We start from the raw sequence: 26,191 nt of genomic DNA on the forward strand, positions 1-26,191 counted from the left end.
AGGGTCAGTACTGCCTCACGTGTTCCAACATTTCTACGGAATCCAAACTGATCTTCCCCGAGATCGGCTTCTACCAGTTTTTTCCATTCGTCTGCAAAGAATTCGCGTTAGTATTTTAATCTTTCGTTTTTATGGCTAGTGATCCTTGTCAGAGGGGTTAGTGAACTCAGGGGTAGAGTCTTTGGAGGGGTGTGCAGTAGAGAGTCGCGCCTTGGCTGTCAATGCGAACTGTCATGTAGTGAGTTCTGTATTGGCGTGGCACGTGATAGCGTGTAGGTTGCACGGCGTGTGTACTTTTAGCGGGAAGTTGTGGCTTGTATGAGGAAATAAACACGCCCGGCCTTGCTGGAGAGGAACGAGTACGCCGTACGCCGCTGTCTGAGGAGGTTTCAGTGCCGGTACGGGCTGTTGTGACGGTGCAACGTTCTAGTTGCAAATCGTAAGGAATTATGGAATGACAGCCTCACTGTTTGTGTGAGACGCACAGGCTAGATTCGTTAGAGGCTGTCCATTCCGGTTTTCCTAGAGCAGCATTGAAGTCTTCAGCCTGCTGCCACGGTGAGCATAATAATTATTTGCTTGTGCAGACTACTGCGAAAGTGTGTGCCACCTCCTCAAGATTTTTTCGCTATCGCCAGCCGTTCTAGTTAATCTTTACGCAATTTGAATTGCCTGACTGTACTTACTGATCTGATCTCTGTGTCGGATCAGTCTGCCCCTCCATATTCAGGGTGTTTCAAAAATGACCGGTATATTTGAAACGGCAATAACAACTAAACGAGCAGCGATAGAATTACACCGTTTGTTGCAATATGCTTGGGACAACAGTACATTTTCAGGCGGACAAACTTTCGAAATTACAGTACTTACAATTTTCAACAACAGATGGCGCTGCAAGTGATGTGAAAGATATAGAAGACAACGCAGTCTGTGGGTGCGCCATTCTGTACGTCGTCTTTCTGCTGTAAGCGTGTGCTGTTCACAACGTGCAAGTGTGCTGTAGACAACATGGTTTATTCCTTAGAACAGAGGATTTTTCTGGTGTTGGAATTCCACTGCCTAGAACACAGTGTTGTTGCAACAAGACGAAGTTTTCAACGGAGGTTTAATGTAACCAAAGGACCGAAAAGCGATACAATAAAGGATCTGTTTGAAAAATTTCAACGGACTGGGAACGTGACGGATGAACGTGCTGGAAAGGTAGGGCGACTGCGTACAGCAACCGCAGAGGGCAACGCGCAGCTAGTGCAGCAGGTGATCCCACAGCGGCCTCGGGTTTCCGTTCGCCGTGTTGCAGCTGCGGTCCAAATGACGCCAACGTCCACGTATCGTCTCATGCGCCAGAGTTTTCACCTCTATCCATACAAAATTCAAACGCGGCAACCCCTCAGCGCCGCTACCATTGCTGCACGAGAGAGATTCGCTAACGATATAGTGCACAGGATTGATGACGGCGATATGCATGTGGGCAGCATTTGGTTTACTGACGAAGCTTATTTTTACCTGGACGGCTTCGTCAATAAACAGAACTGGCGCATATGGGGAACCGAAAAGCCCCATGTTGCAGTCCCATCGTCCCTGCATCCTCAAAAAGTACTGGTCTGGGCCGCCATTTCTTCCAAAGGAATCATTGGCCCATTTTTTAGATCCGAAACGATTACTGCATCACGCTATCTGGACATTCTTCGTGAATTTGTGGCGGTACAAACTGCCTTAGACGACACTGCGAACACCTCGTGGTTTATGCAAGATGGTGCCCGGCCACATCGCACGGCCGACGTCTTTAATTTCCTGAATGAATGTTTCGATGATCGTGTGATTGCTTTGGGCTATCCGAAACATACAGGAGGCGGCGTGGATTGGCCTCCCTATTCGCCAGACATGAACCCCTGTGACTTCTTTCTGTGGGGACACTTGAAAGACCAGGTGTACCGCCAGAATCCAGAAACAATTGAACAGCTGAAGCAGTACATCTCATCTGCATGTGAAGCCATTCCGCCAGACACGTTGTCAAAGGTTTCGGGTAATTTCATTCAGAGACTACGCCATATTATTGCTACGCATGGTGGATATGTGGAAAATATCGTACTATAGAGTTTCCCAGACCGCAGCGCCATCTGTTGTTGACAATTGTAACTACTGTAATTTCGAAAGTTTGTCTGCCTGAAAATGTACTGTTGTCCCAAGCATATTGCAACAAACGGTGTATTTCTATCGCTGCTCGTTTAATTTTTATTGCCGTTTCAAATATACCGGTCATTTTTGAAACACCCTGTATTAAGATATCTTATGCTCTGTTTCTTTAACAACTTGACAGAGACAGTGTCTGCCGTATACGATTTGTCTGGTGTGTTGTTATCTCACGTGTGTTTGTTTAATTGGCGGCTGGCTGCGAACTCGTATTCAGTAACAAAATATTTCTTTGCGGCGCCAACTTACTAACGTGGGGCCAGCATAATTCAGTTTAAGTTTCATTTCTGTTGTTACTGTATTTGTCAGTACCGAATGGTGATTGAATGTTATAGAATGTTGTAGACTTGTGGACCTTTCACGCTAAACTGATGGTTTGCGAGCCGGCTTTAGTGTGCCGGCCAGGTCATGTATGAGCGAAATGTGAAGCATATCTTCAGTTATTTTATTGCCGATTGTAACTATCGTCTGTGAAAATTTTGAAGTCTACCTATCACTGTGCTTCCTTTGTTAAACCTTTTGCTTCTGTTTAAAGTGTCTTGTTAATTATTCAGTCAAATGCCTTGTTGTCAAAATGAGTGTGTTTAAGATAGCCCCTCAGGCCTGTTTCAAAATTATCTACTTAATTACTAGTTAATTATTGAGTTTTTAATTGCGTTTCTTTAATTAGCTTTTCAGGCATCATTGATGGAAACAGCTATTTCTTAAAATCAGCCCTACAGGCGTTAGTTGCTGGAGTTTGCTATTTGTTGTTGGAATCTGCCCTTCAGGCGTTAGTGATTGTTAGTTGCGATTTTCTTAAATCAGCTCTTCAGGCGTTATTGGTTGTGGTAGTGCCAATTTCTTTAAATAAGCCCTTCAGGTGCTATTGGTTGTTTTTTGCTGTTCCTTAAAATCAGCTCTTCTGGCGTTTTGCTTTGGGAAGTTGTTGTATTTCCGTCTTAGTTGCTTTTTATATTAGCCCTTCTGACTGTGAGTGAAAAATTTTGCCCGGCTAGGTTGTTAACAGTATTTTTAAAATAGCTCATAAATTGTTAAAGATCACTAGCTAAGTTAATGTTAAATAAAGTCTGTGTTACCTATCCATCAACTATGTGCAAATGAACAAAAACCGACCCAATCCTTCCTTTGGTTATTTGATCGCGTGGCACCGGGTTGGATACCCATCCGCGTCTATCATTGCGTACTATTAACGAAATACACTTCCGGGGACATCCAAAACCTGGATGACTACACCGCTAATTACACAAAGTAAGAGTAGAGATACTTGGATAACTATGGCAGAAGTAAAATATATCTTGGTCGTAAGATGACGTGTAACTCGTGGCCAATCCTCACTTGTATTTGTTACAACATGGTTCCATTTGCTAATATTCGCCCAAAGCTCTGAAAGGGATCTTGTATCGGTTAGGTGGTTGTCTCCTGTCTAGATACCGTTCCTGATACTGAGGTAATGCGGACTGCGTAATGCAACAATGGTAATGGCTGCTGTATCGTCCTGTATAAATATTCCACTTCTGGCAACATAACTATCTCACACGGCTTTCGTTCCTTAAAGCCACAAACCTTAGAGCCTGCTTCTGCTTGTCTGTGGCACAGGTTATCGCTAAGTCGTGCACGCAACACATGTATGTCGTATTAATTCAAATAACACCACCCAAGGATATACGAGGGTCACTCCAAAATAAATGCACACTATTTTTGTAAAAATACAGTTTTCATTCTGCATATGTGAAAGTTTTATAGTGTGTAGATACTTCCTTCGAGCTTGTTTTCTAACTTAGATCAGCCTATTCCCGTGAGTGGCGCCGTCACAGCATGTCTTCAAGATGGCTGCTACACTTGACGTTCGTCAGAAGCAACGTGCTGTCATAGAATTCCTGTGCTGTGAAAACGAGACAGTGGGAAACATCCAAAAATTGAAAAATGTGTATGGAGATTCTGCTGTCGATCGCAGTACAGTTAGTCGGTGGGCAAGCAGGTTACGTGATGAAAGCGGGCACGGCAATATTGAGGATTGTCCTCGCAGCGGCAGGCCTCGTACTGCTCACACTCCAGACAATGTGCAGAGAGTTAACGAATTGGTGACTGCTGACAGACGCATCACAGTGAACGAAGTGTCACGCTACGTTGGGATAGGGGAAGGAAGTGTTTGCAGAATACTGAAAGTGTTGGCGTTAAAAAAGGTTTGTGCCAGGTGGGTTCCCAGGATGTTGACAGTGGCTCACAAAGAAACAAGAAAAACGGTATGCAGCGAACTTTTGGAACAGTACGAGAATGGTGGAGATGAATTTCTTGGAAGAATGAAACATGTCTCCATCATTTTTCACGAGAGACGAAGAGCCAATCAATGAAGTGGCATCATGCAAATTCACCCAAGAAAAAAAAAATTCAAAACCACACCTTCTGCTGGAAAAGTTATGGCTACGGTGCTTTTAAATTCCGAAGGACTCTTGCTTGTGGACATCGTGCCATGTGGAACCACCATAAATTCTGATGCATATGTGACGACACTGAAGAAACTTCAAGCTCGACTGAGTCGTCTTCGACCACATCGGCAAAAGCAGGATGTTTTGCTGTTGCACGGCAATGCACGGCCACCATGGACCCGATCACAAAACTCGGATGGACAACACTGAAACACCCACCTTACAGCCCTGACGTGACTCCATGTGACTATCATCTCTTTGGGAAACTGAAAGACTCTCTTCGTGGAACAAGGTTTGAAGATGGTGACTGCCTTGTGCACGCTGCCAAACAGTGGCTCCAACAGGTTGGCCCAGAATTTTACCGTGCGGGTATACAGCCGCTGGTTCCAAGATGGCGTAAGGCAGTTGAGAGGGATGGAAATTATGTGGAGAAATGAAAATATTGTTCCTAAAGGATGGTGGTGGTGGTGGTTAGTGTTTAACGTCCCGTCGACAACGAGGTCATTAGAGACGGAGCTCATGCTCGGGTTAGGGAAGGATTGGGAAGGAAATCGGCCGTGCCCTTTCAAAGGAACCATCCCGGCATTTGCCTGAAGCGATTTAGGGAAATCACGGAAAACCTAAATCAGGATGGCTGGAGACGGGATTGAACCGTCGTCCTCCCGAATGCGAGTCCAGTGTGCTAACCACTGCGCCACCTCGCTCGGTCCCTAAAGGATGTATCTAAACACTGTAAAACTTTCAAACATGTAGAATAAAACATGGATTAAATAAAAAATAGTGTGCATTTCTTTTGGAGTGACGTTTGTAAGTCTGAATCTCTGAATCACCTACTGTGAAATAAAATAAATTCATTTAAACACTTGCCACAGTGGATAGCACGGCGAATTCTTTTTAGCTGTTTCCCTTTCTCCGTACGTTTCCATTTCTTTGCCCGCTTCCCGTAATTGCCTCCTTGACGGCTGGCTTCCTGTAAATGCGCAGTCTTCAGACCCCGCCCTCGGATCCCTCCCGCGCCTGGCGCATTTTTTGGGCGTCGCGCCCGTGAAGCTGTCGCCAGCACGCCCCCCGCCCCCCCCCCCCACCCCCCACAGACGCAGACTGAGCGGTGAGCGGGCCGCTCATCAGGGGGGATGTGGCATTGCCGGCCCATCGTATCCAGTGTCGGCTATTTCAGGAGTTGAGCACGCCTAACCGTTGAGTCTATTTCCGTCGCCAAGGAGCGGCGCGGCGTGCGTCTGCAGTGAGATTGAGAGGTGAAAGATCGCGGCCGCTGTTTGAGCGCAATTAGGCCCAGTTAGGCGCACGGCTATTTCTGGCGCGCATGCGCCCACCACTTGCCGGACACTGGCGCGGCCGCTCCGTCTCGGCTTCGTCCAGAGACCCACCTGGAGAGTGGGGGCGCCAGCGTACAGCGGCGCTCTGGAATTCTGCTTCGGTACAGACAGCAGGACAACGCCTGCAGTTGGCAGACTGTTCGGTTTACTCTGCCTTTTGTTTAACTTTTTGCGGATCTGAAGGCAACAGCCTCGAGCTATTGTTATGGACCACCTCCAGACGGCAGTTTCAGGACAGCTTGTCCTAACCTCCAGGACACGTAACATTATCACATGACATGTTTTCTGAAGTCACCTTCTCACTTTCTGCTAGGTTACTTCTTATCTTTTCTTACATTTACGAAACCAGCAAAGAAATTTCTTGATCCGTCAACCATCCAGTCACCTGACAACTTGTTCCGCTCGCCAGTCTTCTTGCTGATGTCATAATTCGGTTTTCTACTTCAGTCTGTTTCCTGATCCATTTGTTTGTTTCCCTGTTTTTTAGTCAAATCAGAAACTTGGCTCTGTACTGTCTAACCTGGTAACTCCTCACAATCCTGGCAGGGTCACCATCTCTAGCGTTCTTGTTTTGTTTATCAGCAGCTGTTCTCCGCACTCCTTCACTTCCCTTGTACAATGCCCCAATACTAATTAATGTGCGAGTTCATTTGTCTCGGTTACAAGCATCTGTTGATGTTCAAATTTCGCAAACAAATTATTTACTGGTACAAAATGGTTGTCATAAGTCTCAATCATGTAGAAAACCATTGCAAGAAAGTTCAAGTCCTTACAGAAAAGTTGCACTTCAATTCACATGCTACCTCGATAGTTAGCCACACTGAAATATTTTTTGCCAGTTAATAAAAAGTATGTTTATTCCTTTAACATAACATGATACCACTCTACTACATTTACATTTACACTGAAGCGAGAAAGAAACTGGTATAGCCATGCGTATTCAAATACAGAGATATGGAAACAGGCAGAACATGGCGCTGCGGTTGGCAACGCCTACATACGACAACAAGCGTCTGGCGCAGTAGTTAGGTCGCTTACTGCTGCTATAATGGCAGGTTAGTAAAGTTTAACTGAGTTTGAACGTGGTGTTATAGTAGGAGCACGAGCGATGGGACTCAGCATCCCCGAGGAAGCGATGAAGTGGCGATTTGCCCGTACGACCATTTCACGAGTGTACCGTGAATATCGCAAATCCGGTAAAACATCAAATCTCAGACATCGCTGCGCCCGGAAAAAGATCCTGCATGAACGGGACCTATGATGACTGAAGAGAATCGTTCAGCGTGACAGAACCGGAATCCTTCCGCAAATTTCTATAGATTTCAGTGCTGGGCCATGAACAAGTGTCAGCATGCGAACCATTCAACAAAACATCTTCGATATGGGGTTTCGGAGCCGGAGACCCACTAACCCTTTTTTGATGACTACACGACACAAAGCTTTACGCCTCGCCTGGGCCCGTTAGTACCGACATTGGACTGTTGATGACCGGAAATTTGTTGCCTGATCGGACGAGACTCGTTTCAAGTTTTATAGAGCGGATGGACGTGTACGGGTATGGAGACAACTTCACGAATTCATAGGCCCTGATTGTCAACAGGCGACTGTTCAAGCTGACGGAGACTCTGTAATGGTGTAGGGCGTGTACAGCTGGAATGATATGGACGCCTGACACGTCTAGACACCTGCATCCATTTATGTGCGTTATGCATTCCGACGGACTTGAGGAGTTCCAGCAGGACAATGCGACACCCCACACGTCCAGAATTGCTACAGAGTTTAAACGCTTCCGCTGGCCACCAAATTCCCCGGACATGAACATTATTGACGATATCTGGGATGCCTTACAACGAGCTGTTCAGAAGAGATTTCAATAAATCCATAATAGTGTCAATTACCTCGTGCACTACTTCAGACGGTTGTCGACTCCATGCCAAATCGCGTTGAGGCACTTCTGCATGCTCGCAGGTGCCTTACATGATATTAGGCAGGCGTAACAGTTTCTTCGGCTTTTCAGTGTATAACAGCTTGCACGCAACCACTTTCAGCGACTTTCACTCTAGGTCTTAAGCTAAATACTTAGTCATTAAATTTAATATACACTCCTGGAAATTGAAATAAGAACACCGTGAATTCATTGTCCCAGGAAGGGGAAACTTTATTGACACATTCCTGGGGTCAGATACATCACATGATCACACTGACAGAACCACAGGCACATAGACACAGGCAACAGAGCATGCACAATGTCGGCACTAGTACAGTGTATATCCACCTTTCGCAGCAATGCAGGCTGCTATTCTCCCATGGAGACGATCGTAGAGATGCTGGATGTAGTCCTGTGGAACGGCTTGCCATGCCATTTCCACCTGGCGCCTCAGTTGGACCAGCGTTCGTGCTGGACGTGCAGACCGCGTGAGACGACGCTTCATCCAGTCCCAAACATGCTCAATGGGGGACAGATCCGGAGATCTTGCTGGCCAGGGTAGTTGACTTACACCTTCTAGAGCACGTTGGGTGGCACGGGATACATGCGGACGTGCATTGTCCTGTTGGAACAGCAAGTTCCCTTGCCGGTCTAGGAATGGTAGAACGATGGGTTCGATGACGGTTTGGATGTACCGTGCACTATTCAGTGTCCCCTCGACGATCACCAGTGGTGTACGGCCAGTGTAGGAGATCGCTCCCCACACCATGATGCCGGGTGTTGGCCCTGTGTGCCTCGGTCGTATGCAGTCCTGATTGTGGCGCTCACCTGCACGGCGCCAAACACGCATACGACCATCATTGGCACCAAGGCAGAAGCGGCTCTCATCGCTGAAGACGACACGTCTCCATTCGTCCCTCCATTCACGCCTGTCGCGACACCACTGGAGGCGGGCTGCACGATGTTGGGGCGTGAGCGGAAGACGGCCTAACGGTGTGCGGGACCGTAGCTCAGCTTCATGGAGACGGTTGCGAATGGTCCTCGCCGATACCCCAGGAGCAACAGTGTCCCTAATTTGCTGGGAAGTGGCGGTGCGGTCCCCTATGGCACTGCGTAGGATCCTACGGTCTTGGCGTGCATCCGTGCGTCGCTGCGGTCCGGTCCCAGGTCGACGGGCACGTGCACCTTCCGCCGACCACTGGCGACAACATCGATGTACTGTGGAGACCTCACGCCCCACGTGTTGAGCAATTCGGCGGTACGTCCACCCGGCCTCCCGCATGCCCACTATACGCCCTCGCTCAAAGTCCGTCAACTGCACATACGGTTCACGTCCACGCTGTCGCGGCATGCTACCAGTGTTAAAGACTGCGATGGAGCTCCGTATGCCACGGCAAACTGGCTGACACTGACGGCGGCGGTGCACAAATGCTGCGCAGCTAGCGCCATTCGACGGCCAACACCGCGGTTCCTGGTGTGTCCGCTGTGCCGTGCGTGTGATCATTGCTTGTACAGCCCTCTCGCAGTGTCCGGAGCAAGTATGGTGGGTCTGACACACCTGTGTCAATGTGTTCTTTTTTCCATTTCCAGGAGTGTAAGTTGAAACAATATACACTACTGACCATTAAAATTGCTACACCACGAAGATGACGTGCTACAGAAATGAAATTTAACCGACAGGAAGAAGATCCTGTGTTATGCAAATGATTAGCTTTTCAGAGCATTCACACAATGTTGGCGCCGGTGGCGACACCTAAAACGTGCTGACACGAGGAAAGTTTCCAACCGATTTCTCATACACAAACAGCAGTTGACCGCCGTTGCCTGGTGAAACGTTGTTGTGATGCCTCATGTAAGGTCTTTGATAAAGGTCGGATTGTAGCCTATCACGATTGCGGTTTATCGTATCGCGACATTGCTGCTCTCGTTGGCCGAGATCCAATGACTGTTAGCAGAATATCGAATCGCTGGGTTCAGGAGGGTAACGCGGAACGCCGTGCTGGATCCCAACGGCCTCGTATCACCAGCAGTCGACATTACAGGCATCTTATCCACATGGCTGTAACGGATCGTGCAACCACGTCTCGATCTCTGAGTCAACAGATGGGGACGTTTGCAAGACAACAACCATCTGCACGAACAGTTCGACGACGTTTGAAGCAGCATGGACTAGCTCGAAGACTATGGCTGCAGTTACCCTTGACGCTGCATCACAGACACGAGCGCCTGCGATGGTGTACTCAACGTCGAACCTGGGTGCACGAATGGGAAAACGTCATTTTTTCGGATGAATCCAGGTTCTGTTTACAGCATCATGATGGTCGCATTCGTATTTGGCGACATCGCGATGAACACACATTCGAAGCGTGTATTCGTCATCGCCACACTGGCTTATGGCCCGGCGTGGTGGTATGGGGTACCATTGGTTACACGTCTCGGTCACCTCTTGTTCGCATTGACGGCACTCTGAACAGTGGACGTTACATTTCAGATGTGTTACGACCCGTGGTTCTATCCTTCATTCGATCCCTACAAAATCCTACATTTCAGCAGGATAATGCACGACCGCATGTTGCAGGTCCTGTACGGGCCTTTCTGGATACAGAAAATGTTCGACTGCTGCCCTGGGCAGCACATTCTCCAGATCTCTCACCAACTGAAAACGTATGGTCAATGGTGGCCGAGCAACTGGCTCGTCATAATAAGCCAGTCACTGCTCATGATGATCTGTGGTATCGTGTTCAAGCTGAATGGGCAGCTGTACCTATACACGCCATCCAAGCTCTGTTTGACTCAATGCCCAGGCGTATAAATGCCGTTATAACGGCCAGAGGTGGTTGTTCTGCGTACTGATTTCTCAGGATCTATGCATCCAAACTGCATGAAAATGTAATCACATGTCAGTTCTAATATAATATATTTGTCCAATGAATATCCGTTTATCATCTGCATTTCTTATTGGTGTAGCAATTTTAATGGCCAGTAGTGTAGCTATTGAGATCCTATGTAAATAATAGATTCACGTCTTCCCTTTTTATTTTATAATCCTTAGTTATTTGTCCATCGGCTCTTACTACCTGCAAAGGTATCTGTTGTAAGACGTCGTGGTCTCCTGACCTTCATTGCTTACATATTCTGCCCTCACAATCATATTCCGCACATCAAGACGCTTCATTCGAACCCAAACTCGATAAGATGAAGTCAATGTTGTATGAATTCATGTAAACTATATGGAAATAACAAGTACACACTGGGGTTGAGATACTCGAGGCTGGCATACACACACATTCAAGACATGATGGCCATAAGAGCTTTTAGTTCGGTAGAGGCAGACCACACGCCAAGAGGCCGGTCCCTTCAGAGGCCAGCGTTTGCCCGAGTGAAAGGAAGAACCACCCCGTGTTCGGCTTAAAAGCAAATTCCGCTACACTGTGTGGGAGTGCCCAGCCTACGCACTCTTTACAAACATAGCATGCAGTTCCAGAGGTTTTCACAGGGAGACAGCAAACGCCAAATGCCGATGCTACAGATTTCATTAGCGAATCCTATCCTTAAGAGGTGACTTCACATTCCGAAAAGAACCCGTAAATAACTAGTTCAGTTCATAACTAAAAGTGCCATTGTGATTTCTCAGAATTTTTGCAAAATAATTAATAATTTTCGTTAGTTTCATGTTTTTCTTACACTAACTAGCACTACTCCAGTACTCAATTATCCCACTAGTTACATAAGAAATTTTGTGAAATTTTGTGTCATTTCCTTACAGCAGACGTCTCCAGAAGATATTTATTGCTGGCATTTCTCTTTAGAACGTTAGGAGCGTATGTCTGACTTCTGTAGTAGTATGGGGGTGGAAATTGCATCTTGCAGGAGCCACAGGGTAAAGGGTACATCTGAGATCAATTTGTTGTGCAGAAAAGGACCCACACGCTCACAGAAAATGGCGACCCTGCCAGGATAGGTAAAATAGGTTAGCTACCAGGATAGAAAAGTGTAAGGATAGGTACAGCAAGTCGCAGCAGTAGCACTTTGAAGAACTTTCATGTGTTAAATAGCTATTTGCAAAGATTGGGATCAGAGTAGATACAGATAGTGAAGAAAGCAGAATTGTAGGGAAAAGGGCGTGTGTTATTGTGTTGGATAATTTTGCATTTTTTTACGATTTTTGTGTATCTGTTAGGGCACAGGGGTTTCAGATGATAGGCACAGACGCACAGTGACGCAGATACATAGTGTAACGCAGCATCATATAAGTTAGAATTAAGAAATAACGATTTTTCTCCCTTTGCAAGCGCAAGCGCATACGTTCAATGAGGTACTGAAATATTTCTTGGGGAATGGCAGCCCATTCCTTACGGAATGCTGCACTGAGGAGAGATGTCGGTCGGTGAGGTCTGGCAAGAAGTCGGCGTTCCAAATCATCACGCAGGTATTCTATAGGACTCTGCGCAGTCCAGTCCATTACAGGGATGTTGCTGTCGTGTAACCACTCCGCCACAGGCTGTGAATCACAAACAGGTGCTCGACCGTGTTGAAAGATGCAATCGCCAACCCCGAAATGCTCTCCAAGAGTAGGAAGCAAGAAGGTACTTAAAACATCAGTGTAGGCCTGTGTTGTGATAGTGCCATGCAAAACAACAATGGATGCTCGCTGCCTCCATGAAAAACACGACCACACCATAACAGCACCGCCTCCGAACTTTATTATTCGCACTACACACGCTGGTAGATGACGTTCACCGGGCATTCGCCATACCCACACCCTCCCATCGGATCGGCACATTGTGTACCGTGTTTTGCCACTCCACACAACTTTTTTCCACTGTTCAGTCGCCCAATGTTACCGCTCCTTACACCAAGCGAGGTGTCGTTTGGCATTTACCGGCGTGATGTGTGGCTCATGAGCAGCCGCTCGACCATGAAATCCAAGTTTTCTCAGCCGGCCGGTGTGGCCTTGTGGTTCTAGCGCTTCAGTTTGGAACCGCGTGTCCGCTACGGTCGCAGGTTCGAATCCTGCCTCGGGCATGGATGTGTGTGATGTCCTTAGGTTAGTTAGGTTTAATTAGTTCTAAGTTCTAGGCGACTGATGACCTCAGCAGTTAAGTCGCATAGTGCTCAGAGCCATTTGCCAAGTTTTCTCACTTCCCGCCTAAGTGTCATAGTACTTGCAGTGAATCCTGTTGCAGTCTGAAATTTCTGTGTGATGGTGTGCATAGATGTCTGCCTATTGCACATTACGACCCTTTTCAACTGTCGGCGGTCTCTGTCAATCAACAGATGAGGTCGGCCTGTACGCTTTTGTGCTGTACGTAACCCTTCACGTTTCCACTTCACTATCACATTGGAAACAGAGGACCTAGGGATGTTTAGGAGTGTGGAAATCTCGCGTAAAGACGTACGACCCAAGTGACACTCAATCACCTGACTTCGTTCGAAGTTCATGAGTTCCGCGGAGCGCCTCTTCTGCTCTCCGATGATGTTTAATGACTACTGAAGTCGCTGATATGGAGTTCCTAGCAGTAGGTGGCAGGACAATGCACCTAATATGAAAAACGTATGTTTTTGTGGGTGTCCGGATTCTTTTGATCACATAGTGTATGTCTACATGTCTCCTCCGCTAGAGGTCTCAGAGCTGTAGAACGTAACATGGTGGTGTGTAACGCAGCTGTGTCGGTGTTTGAGAATCAGTGTACCAGAATCAAGTTTCGAATTGGAAGAATTCACCCAGAGAGACCTCTCCTTCCACATGAAAGAGGCAGAGCGCACATGAGAGCTACGACAACTGCAACAATCAACGCCTTCGGGTCGCTGTCATAAACCATCCTCCGTACAGTACCGACTTGGCCCCATCCGATTCTTAAAGAACACCTTCGAGGGCTACACTTTGATAGTTGATGAAGCGGTGCAAGTTGAGGTGTGGATGTGACTCCGTCTACATAGTCAACATACTGCAGTGACGTTATTAACCAATTGGTCTCTCGTTGGGAAAAATTTGTTCGTCGCCGGAGTGACTGCATTGAGAAATAAATATGTAAACATGATGAATTGAGATGTAGAAGGTTAATTACGTTTGTTTTATTTAAGAAGCTTTATGAGTTCTCACATAAAAAATTGGTATGCAGTACTTATAAGCACGCCCTCATAATATTTCCCCGTCGGTGATTTATTAAAATTTCCTGGTAGTCTTTACGACAGGACACACATTCACTAGAAATCTTTCTATGCAGATTAGAGAAACGTCAGGTTGAACTTCTGGTAGTGATAATAATATTTGAAGTGAGTAAACTTACTCTGCGCCATTGTACAGTGTGCATGCTAATACAAAATTGGTGACTTGCTCTCTTCTAGTACAGAGCTGCACCGAGCGCTGCATTAGAACTTGACGACTAATCGACATTTGTTTTCTTTTATTCGTTTACAGTTTTACGGACTTTTGAAGTGATTCTTGCGTCGCTTCTTGGCAGAACGACATAAGAATAAATGAAAGCACAACATTGTGTAGAACATGCACAATATTGTGCTTTCGTTTATTTACGAAACTTTTTTAGAGTTAATTAAAAAAGTTTACGCACAAGTTAAATAACTTTTTGGTACGTGAAATCATATTACTGAACAGTACTTGTGGTACATCTCTGTGGGTAACCTTAAAATAATAATTTCGGAATCTTTTCTTTTTCTGCCTTCTTCGACCAGTGACGAACTGTTGTGGCTGTTTAAGAATAGCGGCACAATGTATAAATTAGACAGTAAGTTAAATTCATATTCTGCTATGTTGGACGTGAAGTTTCAGTGATTTTGAATAACAAATTAAGGCACCAACATTTCATACAAAATGAGTTTATCTCACTAGATGCATACATTGTCAGTTATGCAATAAAAATGAAGTCGACGGTCCCCATTCTGTTGGAATGTCTATTCAAAATCCCATTTATTTGTAAATGTCACTATGTCACTACTTTACCTGTAAGACAAAGCGAAAAGTTCTTCATTAGGCTTAGAACTGCAAACATGTCCCCCTTTTTTTATTGCGCTGTGTTAGCAGTTTGTCAAAGATCTTGTTCTGCAGTTTCATACCAACCTAGTACAGTGTTTGCAGGTCAAATGTCACCTAAATACTACTGATTCAAACCATAGTTTTTCATTGCCTTTTGTTTAGCATATTCGCCTGAAATATCCAGTCAACGTGATCGACGTATCACAATACGCCTCTATACCAGCTCGAAAGCCGCGCATACTGGTTAAATCTTCGTATACGTGATGCATTCATTGTACATCACCAGACTGAGTGTTTAAAAATAACAGCCCGTGAGTTCGGTACCTCGATTAATTTTCTTTGAAAGTTCGTCAATTTCTGTAGACCTTTGTTGACATGGAGTGTCTTCTGCGTTTTCAAACACTTACTTATTACTAATGTTCACACTTGTGTATGTTATGCTTATTATATTTCACGTTTAACCATTTCTAGCCCAGTGGGTCAATTTGGAGCAAATTGCATGTTTCAGATATTTCTGCAATATCCACAAGCCCATTGGTTCCACATGGCACCACTGTGTTCTAGTGTGTAAACTAGATCACTAGACAGCAGCACAAACAAGCTTCGTCAGTGTAGTTCATAGCCAGATTAATTGTAACGTCAATGTAAACGGTGAACAAGAGTTTTCTGATACCAATGTCTTCAGAACACTGCACAATTTCTATCCACGGTTCAATTTACAGGATATGTACAAGTCTATATGGGTTGTTTAAGTGTTTGTAGCTCCATGCTGATCTTAAGAGTTCACTAATCAGAACAGGGTCCTCCTCAGTAGCTGAGTTCTCAACGCAGGAAATTGCCATGCAGAGGACTTGAGATCCCAATACACTTTCTTTGGGTATGGTAGTAGTTACATTTACTCTTGTCGATGACTCTCCATCCAAGGGAACATGCTTCGTCCTCGACACGGTGACAAAATTTGTTTGCTGCCCCATATGAATGTACTCTTGCTAATAAACATTGGTGAGGTACCGAGTCAAATGCTTTTCGGAAGGCAGAAAGTAGTGCATCCACCGCATGAGTACCTTAATCCTTCGTTCCAAGATGTCATGCGAGAAAAGAGTGGGTGAGTTTGCATGACTGATGTCTTTGAAATTCATGTTGGTTGGCATGGAAATTATTCTGTTCGAAATAGCGCATTATGTTTGAGTTTAGAAAATGTTCCAGTATTCTACGAAAGACCATTACAGACTTTAGGCGCCAATTTTGTAGATTACTTCTACTCCTTGTAGACAAGTGTGACCTGTTTTCTTCTAAGCACTGGGCACTTTTTTTCTTTCAGAGATCTACGATACATTTTTCTGAGATGATAATCATTTGTTTGTCCGTACATGTACAGCACATCTACCGATTTCAGTCATATTGGGATAATTTCTTCGTAGTGATTCGTTTTGTCTGTCGGAGAATGTAGATATGAATGATCTTCCTCTTAACACAATGCACACCTTAGCAGGGTTGGTATTTTTTGCAAAAGAAACAAATGTTGCTATTAATCTGGTTAGAGGGAAAGCATCACAATGAATTATGTCCGCCCCTGGAAGCTGAGTGGTCAGCGTGACGGATTGTCATGCCTAACGGCCCAGGTTCGATTTCTGGCTGGGTGAGAGATTTTCTCCGCTCAGGGACTGGATGTTGTGTTGTCCGAATCCTCATCATTTCATCCCCATCGAGACGCAAGTCGCCGAAGTGGTGTCAACTCGAAAGACTCGCGCCAGGCGAACAGTCTACCCGACGGGAGGCCCTAGCCACACGGCATTTCCATTTACAATGAATTATTAACAACTTTTTTTCAAAGTATTTGTTAGTGCTCCTCTGCTAATGGCTTCTCCCTTAGTTTCGGAAGAACACTGTCTATTCAGTTCACTTCAATTCAACTAACATCAACAACTAATGTAGAACAAAGAATTAAAATGGCTCTGAGCACTATGGGACTTAACATCTGAGGAGGTCATCAGTCCCCTATAACTTAGAACTACTTAAACCTAACTAACCTAAGTACATCACACACATCCATGCCCGAGGCAGGTATTTGGTATCGGTGACCATGTGCCAGTTGTTGCTACAATCATTAATAAAACTACAAAGGTCAACTGAAACAAGTTTAACTATTTAAACGTTCAGAAAATTAGATAAAGAGGCAGTTGTGTCCTATCTGTAAGAAGAACTGAAAATACGGCTTAAGTTGAAAAAAAAAATATGACTACGCGCCGGATAGATATGTACCCAGAAGAGCAGTTTACGATCGGGGAAACGGGGCGGGACTCCATGGTACATATTTCTTTACTTTACATATGGCATGGGCCTTATTGATCATATGCCTGCACTACAAGCCGCTTCCTTTGCTTTCTGTCCATATGGCGTTAATGTTCACCGTACCTGTTTCCTCCCGCATGTTATCTCGTCCCCTTTGTCTTGGTCTTCCTCTTCCTCTCGTGTCCGCAGCTCGTGGTCGTGGGGTAGCGTTCTCGCTTCCCGCGCCCGGGTTCCCGGGTTCGATTGCCGGCGGGGTCAGGGATTTTCCCTGCCTCGTGATGACTGGGTGTTGTGTGATGTCCTTAGGTTAGTTAGGTTTAAGTAGTTCTAAGTTCTAGGGGACTGATGACCATAGATGTTAAGTCCCATAGTGCTCAGAGCCATTTTTCTTCCTCTCGTTCCATCTATTGTTTTGCAGAATGCTATTGTATGTACTCTGTTCTTCATCTTCCTTGCTATAAGGCCTGCCCATTTCAACCTTCTGTTCTTTAGCACTTCGACAATGTTGTGGTCTTTGTACAGTTCTCTTAATTCCTGATTTTTTTCTTAATTTCCGTTTCATGTTATTTTCATCATGTAGCGGTCCAAAAATCTTCCTGAATATTTTTCTTTGGAATGGTAACAGTTTCTGATGTGTTGGCAAATGTGCCAAAACCTTGTAGATAGAGGAGGCCGAAATGCACGCTATAATCTAACGCAGACGGGCGTGAGGTCTGGAACAGGATACGTTATGAATGATATAAAGAAAAGTACGTAGCTGCTAGAATACTTAACTTTACTCCATCATTTGTATACAGCATTCTTGATGATACAAGTGAGACTCTCTAGAAATGGTTAATGGCGCCTTGCTAGGTCGTAGCCATGGACTTAGCGGAAGGCTATTCTACCTGTCTTTCGGCAAATGTGAGAAAGGCTTCGTCAGTGTAGTCGCTAGCAAAGTCGTCGTACAACTGGGGCGAGTGCTAGTACGTCTCTCGAGACCTGCCGTGTGGTGGCGCTCGGTCTGCAATTACTGACAGTGGCGACACGCGGGTCCGACATGTACTAATGGACCGCGGCCGATTTAAAGCTACCACCTAGCAAGTGTGGTGTCTGGCGGTGACACCACAGTTTCTCTTCACCTTTCTTCCTAAACACAATATTAATGCTTCACATGTGTGTAATTTGACCGGTATAATAGTCGATTGATAGAAGCGGATGTTGTGGTTAGTAGTAATTGAGTTTTCTTCACAGTTGTGGTTAAACTAAAAGTTGTTTTGCTCGCTGTTGCTGGATGGGCATCTAGTTCTATATCTGTTCTATGTTGTTGGTTGGTTGGTTTAAAAGAGGGGGAAGGAACCAAACTGGTAGGTCATCGGTCCCTCTATTGTTGTTACTATAAAGACCACACAAGTACATAAAACGTTGAACAGTCTTCGAAGTCAATCCATCTACAGTCAAAAAAGCATCACTTGTCATTTTCTTACTTATGACTTTGTATTCTGTCTTTTCTTCACTAACACGTCATTCTGTTTCCTCAGCGACCTTGTAATAGTTTCGCTTCATTCTGATTAATTGTTTTGGAACTATTTAATGCTACATCATCTCTGTAGAAGGTGTACTAATGTTCACCTTCTACAGTTGGTCCCTTGCGAATTATTTTTAGTAAATTATCTGTTGGTCTTCTCTAAGAAGAAATTAAAAAATATATAGAAGAAATGACGCCCCCCTGTCTCAGTCCGCTGTACACCTTATGGTTTTCGGGTTCTCCTACTGGTGTTTTGATAAGACATAAAATTTCACGCAGTTTAGCTACTCTGATTAACTGATTCCAGATTCCCTCATTATTTATAGGAATGTCTGTTAGTGTATGCTATCATAGGCCTTTCTGAAATCTAGAAATAATATTCTGACATCTACATTAAATTTCCCCGCTTTCCCAATTATTTGTCCTATAGTAAATAAATGCTCCAATGACGATATATTTCTGGTACTCAATTATGGGGATCAGGCTGTTTAATGGCCAAATCGACATGACTTTATAAGTGACGTCTACTACAGAAATTCCTCTGCAATTATCACACACGAGGGAATCATTCTTCTTAAATATGGGGCATACATCTGCGGTTTCCCAATCTGCTGGTATATTTCATGTCTTTCAAATTGTTTCTGTCAAAGATTGTAGATCTAATTCCAGTTGTGGTCCTTCATTCTGTAATAACTCTGGCCTTCCCGGCAAGCTTTGTTTTTCTTTAATTTCTTTATTGCGTGCTGTATTTAGTTTACTCATGGGGTGGTGACTAGTACAATAACTGTGTTGGGTTCTTCAAATTTAAACTAATACTGTGGATCATTGCAGTTGAGTAGATGCACAAAGTATCTTTCATCTTTTTTGTATCTCATCCCTGTTCGCCAGTATTTTCACATGCTAATCCTTTTTAAGCTGTTCTCTTTTAGTTAATTTACGAAAAGAGTTTTTAAATATTTTGATACAACTGCCTTGCCTGTGATGTTTGAAAGCATATCATATTGTTGTAGTACTCCCTTTGCTTTTGTCTTAGGATTCGTTAAGGTTCCTGGCGGATTGTATTGTGCTTTACTTCAGTGTCATATTGTCCCTTCCTTCAACACATACTTTCCTCGTCTTTCGTCTCTCCAGCACTTTTTCTTGACACTTCACATTACACCAGATTTTGCTGGATCGTTTTCTTTTTCCTAAAACTTTGGATGACATTTCTTGAATACTGTTGTTAATGTGTCTGCATCTGCTTTAGGCATATTGTTGTTCCCTATTGGCCCGTCTAGTTTTTGTTAGGTTACTTTCCATTTCTTTTATAAAGTATTCTTTTATATTCTCTTTCTCTAGATTTCCTGTGTGGTAACTAGTACATTCAAAGACAAAAATAAACGACGAACCACGAAGGAATTACCCGAATGGGACGGAAATCAATAGATGCGATGTACATACACAGTCAAACAAATGATTGCTAGAAAAATTGGATGATTTACTCAACAGACAGAGCTTAAGAAATTGAGGAGGTCAATAGCACGTGCGCACCTCTGGCCCTTATGGAAGCAGTTATACGGCCGGGAAGTGATTGACAGAATTGTTAGATATCCTCCTGAGGGCCATCTACATCTACATCTACATCTACATCCACATCCATATTCCGCAAGCCACCTCACGGTGTGTGGCGGAGGGTGCCTTGAGTACCTCTATCGATTCTCCCTTCCATTCCAGTCTCGTATTGTTCGTGGGAGGAAATATTGTCGGTATGCCTCTGTGTGGTCTCTAATCTCTCTCAGTTTATCCTCAGGGTCTCTTCGCGAGATATAGGTAGGAGGGAGCAATATACTGCTTGACTCCTCCGTGAAGGTATGTTCTCGAAATTTCAACAAAAGCCCGTATCGAGCTACTGAGCGTCTCTCTTGGAGTCTTCCATTGGAGCTTATCTATCAGCCCCGTAACGCTTTCGCGAAATGATCCTGTAACAAAGCGCGCTGCTCTCCGTTGGACCTTCTCTATCCCACACCGGTGAGCAATATTCTAGCAGTGGGTGAGCAAGTGTACTGTAACCTACTTCCTTTGTTTTCGGATTGCATTTCCTTAGGATTCTTCCAATGAATCTCAGTCTGGCATCTGCTTTACCGACGATCAACTTTATATGATCATTCCATTTTAAATCACTCCTAATGCGTACTCGCAGATAATTTATGGAAGTAACTGCTTCCAGTTGCTGACCTGCTATATTGTAGCTAAATGATAAAGGATCTTTCTTTCTATGTATTCGCGGCACATTACACTTCTCTAAATTGAGATTCAATTGCCATTCCCTGCACCATGCGTCAGTTCGTTGCAGATCCTCCTGCATTTCAGTACAATTTTCCATTGTTACAACCTCTCGATATACTACAGCATCATCCGCAAAAAGCCCCAGTGAACTTCCGATGTTATCCACAAGGCCGTTTATATATATTGTGGATAGCAACGGTCCTACGACACTCCCCTGCAGCACACCTGAAATCACTCGTGCCACATTCTGCCCAACTGGCCCGTTTTATCGTAAAAATCCCGAGTTGGGTGGAGGTCCCTGCCCATAATGCTCCTGACATTGTCAATTGGGGAGACATCCGGAGATGCTGTTGGCCAAGGTAGGGTTTGGCAAGCTCGAAGACAGGCAGTAGAAATTCTCGCCGTGTATGGGCGGGCATTATCTTGCTGGAATGTAAGCCCAGGATGACTTCCAATGAAGAGCAACAAGACGGAGCGTAGAACGTCGTCGACGTACCGCTGTGCTGTAAAGGTGCGTCGGATGACAACCAAAGAGGACCTGATATGAAAAGAAGTGTCGACCGAGACCATAACTCCCGTTTTTTGGGCCGTATGGCAGGGGACAGTAGGGATGGTATCCCAACGGTGGCTGTGGCATCTCCAGATAGGTCTTCGCTGGCCATCGATGCATAGTTCGAAGTGGGACTCAGAAGACAATTCTGCTCCTTTCAATGAGAATCAAGGCCGAAAACGTGTCTGAAGATGCCGCGGAAGGTATTGAACAATATGAAAAAAACCTAAATTAGTCACAAGCTGCGGCGTGCACACACTTTATTCAACAAGTAAACGTCATTACAGATAGTCACATTTTTGTTATGACAAGTTCGATATACCTGCTATCACGAGCGATGATGTGGCGAAATTCTGCATGACCCGCTGAACATCGGTGCTCTTTTCATCTCAGCAATGGTTTTGAGGTTATCGTCGCATGCGCTCGGATCTGGAGAATATTGCGGCCAATCAGGACCCACGCCAGTAGCCTCTGGGTACCCAAGAGCCAGAATGCGCTGCCGAAACTGCTCCACCAGGACATCAAACACTCTCCTGCGTCGATGGGGTCGAGCTCCGTCTTGGACAAACATCGTCTCGTCGAAATCAGGCTCACTTTGGATAATGGGGATGAAATCATCTTCCAAAATCTTCACGTAGTGCTCGGTAGTCACCGTGCTATCAAGGAACATGGCACAAATTAATCCGTGACTGGATTTAGCACGTTACACAGCCACCCGTTGAGGGTGAAGAGACTTCTCGATCTTGAAATGCGGATTCTCAGACCCCCAAATGCACCAATTTTGCTTCTACATCTACATGGTTACTCTGCAATTAACACTTAACTGCGTGGCAGAGGGTTCATCGAACCATTTTCATACTACTTCTCTACCATTCCACCCTCGAATGGCGCGTGGGAAAAAGGAACACCTAAATCTTTCCGTTCGAGCTCTGATTTCTCTTATTTTATTATGATGATCATTTCTCCCTAGGTAGGTGGGTGTCAACAAAGTATTTTCGCATTCGGAAGAGAAAGTTGGCGATTGAAATTTCGTAAATAGATCTCGCCGCAAAGAAACCCGCCTTTCTTTCAGTGACTGCCACCCCATCTCTCGTATCATATCAGTGACACTCTCACCCCAGTTGCGCGATAACTCGAAACGTGCTGCCCTTCTTTGCACTTTTTCGATGTCCTCCGTCGATCCTACCTGGTAATGATCCCATACCGCGCAGCAGTATTCCAGCAGAGGACGGACAAGTGTAATGTAGGCTGTCTCTTTAGTGGGTTTGTCGCATCTTCCAAGTGTTCTGCCAACAAAGCGCAGTCTTTGTTTCGCCTTCCCCACAATACTATCTATGTGGTCTTTCCAATTGAAGTTGTTCGTAATCGTAATTCCTGGGTATTTAGTCGAATTGACAGCTCTTAGATTTGCTAGCCCAAAATTTATCGGATTTCTTTTAGTACCCATGTGGATGACTTCGTACTTTTCTTTCTTTAGTGCCAGTTGCCACTTTTCGCACCAACTGATCGTCTGATGATTTTACTAGACGGTAAATTACAGCGTCATCTGCAAACAGTCTAAGGGTGTTGCTCAGATTATCACCTACATCATTTATGTAAATCAGGAACAGCAGAGCGCCTATGACACTACCTTGCGGAACGCCACATATCACTTCTGTTCTACTTGACGATTTTCCGTCTATCACTACGAACTGTCTGAGAGGAAATCACGAATCCAGTCACACAACTGAGACGATACTCCATATGCACGCAATTTGATTACTAGCCGCTTGTGAGGAGCGGTATCAAAAGCCTTTTGGAAATCTAGGAATATGGAATCGATCTGAGATCCCTTGTCGACAGCACTCATTACTTCATGGGAATAAAGAGCTAGCTGTCTTGCACAAGAACCCATCCAAATGAAAGTGGCCTTCGTCGCTAAACCAAACCATACTGCATACACTAATTTCCATCGTGCCGCGCTGCCAACATTACAGTTTGAAAGTCCTGTCGGAAACCGTTCAGAAGTTATTACGATTTTATTTCATATAGTTCAATAACCATCACCCTGTCTCTGTCACCCGCCGTACTGCACCACAGCCAGGGGTAATGGTCTGGGGCGCCATAGCAGGAGCCATTTGGTTCTCATCTACGGCACACCTGCAGCGGTGTGGTACGTCGACGATATTCTACGCCCCGTTTTGTTGCCCTCGATGGCCAGCCATAGGGGCTTGCATTTCAGCAAGATAATTCCCTCCCGCACACGGGGAGAATTTCTACTGTTTGTTATGTGCTTGCCAAACCCTATGTTGGCCAGCAATGTCACCGGATCTCTACCCTACTGAGAATGACTGGAGGATTATGTACAGAGCTCTGCAGTCATCTAGGGATTTTGTCTATCTAATGCGTCACTTGGAGAGAATTTGGCGCGGTATCTCGCAGGAGAACATCCAACAACTCTGTTAATCAGTGCCGAGTTGAAGAACTGGCTGCATAAGGGCCACATGTTGACCAATTTGCTCAGTTGATAAAGCTTGAGTAAATTAGCCAATTTTTATGAAATCGCAATCTTTTGTTTGTCTGTGCAAGTACATCGATCTACCGAGTAATTTTTTTTATTTTGTTATTTTTTTTAGTGTATGTGAGGAATAGTAGGCCGGCACGGTAACTCAGAGTGCTCGGTCTGAGGGTTATCTGCCTTCTGCAATAAAAAAAAAACTGAGTGAATGGTTCAACGAAGAAATTGAACGGACGTCATAGGACGTCCGCCCCGAACACATAGAACAAACTATAACGATCAAAATGAGATAACAAAAAGAGTTTCAGTGCGACAGAATGTCAGTTCTAAGGGCCCAGGTTCGATTCCCGGCTGGGTCGGAGATTTTCTCCGCTCAGGGACTGGGAGTTGTATTGTCCTAATCATCATTTCATCCCCATCGACGCGAGAGTCGCCGAAGTGGCGTCAAATCGAAAGACTTGCACCAGGCGAACGGTCTACCCGACGGGAGGCCCTAGTCACACGACATTTACATATTTTAGCACCGTATTTTTTCCATTTTTTGTTAGACGTAATTCAAATTGGGGACCATTAAATCCATAGAATTTTCTTTTATAAAAGAGTGTAAGCCTCATAATTATTATTACGTCTCGGTGTATTATTACGTCTTGATACTTCCGTTGTCTTATTGAGACCTGACCCAGGGTAAGACGGCGCGGAACGTTACGTACAGTAGTTCCTGTTGTGATAGCGGATTTCGCTGGAGGATACCACATTGCCATTGTTTTTGTCTAAACGAGAGAAACGATAATCTATCAAATGCTTGCTCCTGTGGAGATGAGGCACGTTTGCACACATACTTAATCTTTCTAAATTTCTCACGAAGACTAGTGATTATCGACAAGTGTTTGTAGCGTCGCGGTGGTTGGTACGCCTGCGGCTGCAGCTGTTGTGGAGGCGGCGGTTGCGTGCGGGTGGCTGTCGCGCCGTATTACCAGCCATTGAAGCCAGTGCGAACTGGTGTCTCCGCGGAACGCATTCTTCGTTAGCGCGCCGCCTGGAGAATTCCCGGCAAGTGTTGCAATCGCGCCGGGCCCGGGGGAATTATCCGTGACCTCGCGGCCGGTTTGGCACTTCCTGGGCGGCAGGAGCTGCATTTGCTCCACTTGAGCGGAGCCTGCCATCTGGCACGGGAAGTTTACTTCACCGCACAGGAAGTGTTAAAGGATGACTAAGGCGTTTCACTTTGCAAGAAGACTGCTCGGTTTAAAGTTGTATTACTAGTGCAAGTAAGGCTTAACATGCCCTGAACTGACAAGCTATGCTGTACAATCTTCAAAGTTCTGACCCGTGCAATTAATTTAGGGGTCACGGTCTGATTACAACATGACAAGAATAAGTTACCCAAGCAGTTCACACTTTAAGAACGCAACGATAACTAGTTGCTACAGCAAAAGGAAATTGAACATAATTGAATATGAAGACTAATATCAAACACTTCAGCAATAGTAAATGAGTTTAAACAACTCGGCTTATTGTCAGCTACTGTGCACTGGGGGTGTGAACTCCGATCTGCAGTTAAAACAGGAAAATATCATACATCGGAAATATGCTCTTCTGTAGAACCAAATGCAACGTCTATACAAGTTGCATCAGCTTCATGACTTACCTTAGTTGAAGAAAAGTTGTAGTGTCACCGCCAGACACCACACTTGCCAGGTGGTAGCCTTTAAATCGGCCGCCGTCCGTTAGCATACGTCGGATCCGAGTGTCGCCACTATCAGTGATTGCAGACCGAGCGCCGCCACACGGAAGATCTAGAGAGACTCCCTAGCACTCGCCACAGTTGTACAGCCGACTTCGCTAGCGATGGTTCACTGTCTACATACGTTCTCATTTGCAGAGACGACAGTTTAGCATAGCCTTCAGCTACGTCATTTTGCTACGACCTAGCAAGGCGCCATATTCAGTTACTATATGTCTTCTGAACAGATAATATTGTGAATCATGTACCGTCAAGACCGACGTTCATCATTAATGGATTAAAGTTAAGTATGAAACGAATTACGTCCGCTTTCTGAATTGTAATTCCTTGTCATGTTCCAGACCTCACGTCAATATAGTTCTTCCCTCCTCACGCCAGCCTGCGTGAGCTAAAACGCGTGCATTTCGGCCTCCTCTAGTAACACGGTGTTTGCCCTTCGGCCAACACAAAAAAAGTTGC

The sequence above is a fragment of the Schistocerca cancellata genome, chromosome 8 (assembly GCF_023864275.1).
Source record: "Schistocerca cancellata isolate TAMUIC-IGC-003103 chromosome 8, iqSchCanc2.1, whole genome shotgun sequence".
Lineage (NCBI taxonomy): Eukaryota > Metazoa > Arthropoda > Insecta > Orthoptera > Acrididae > Schistocerca > Schistocerca cancellata.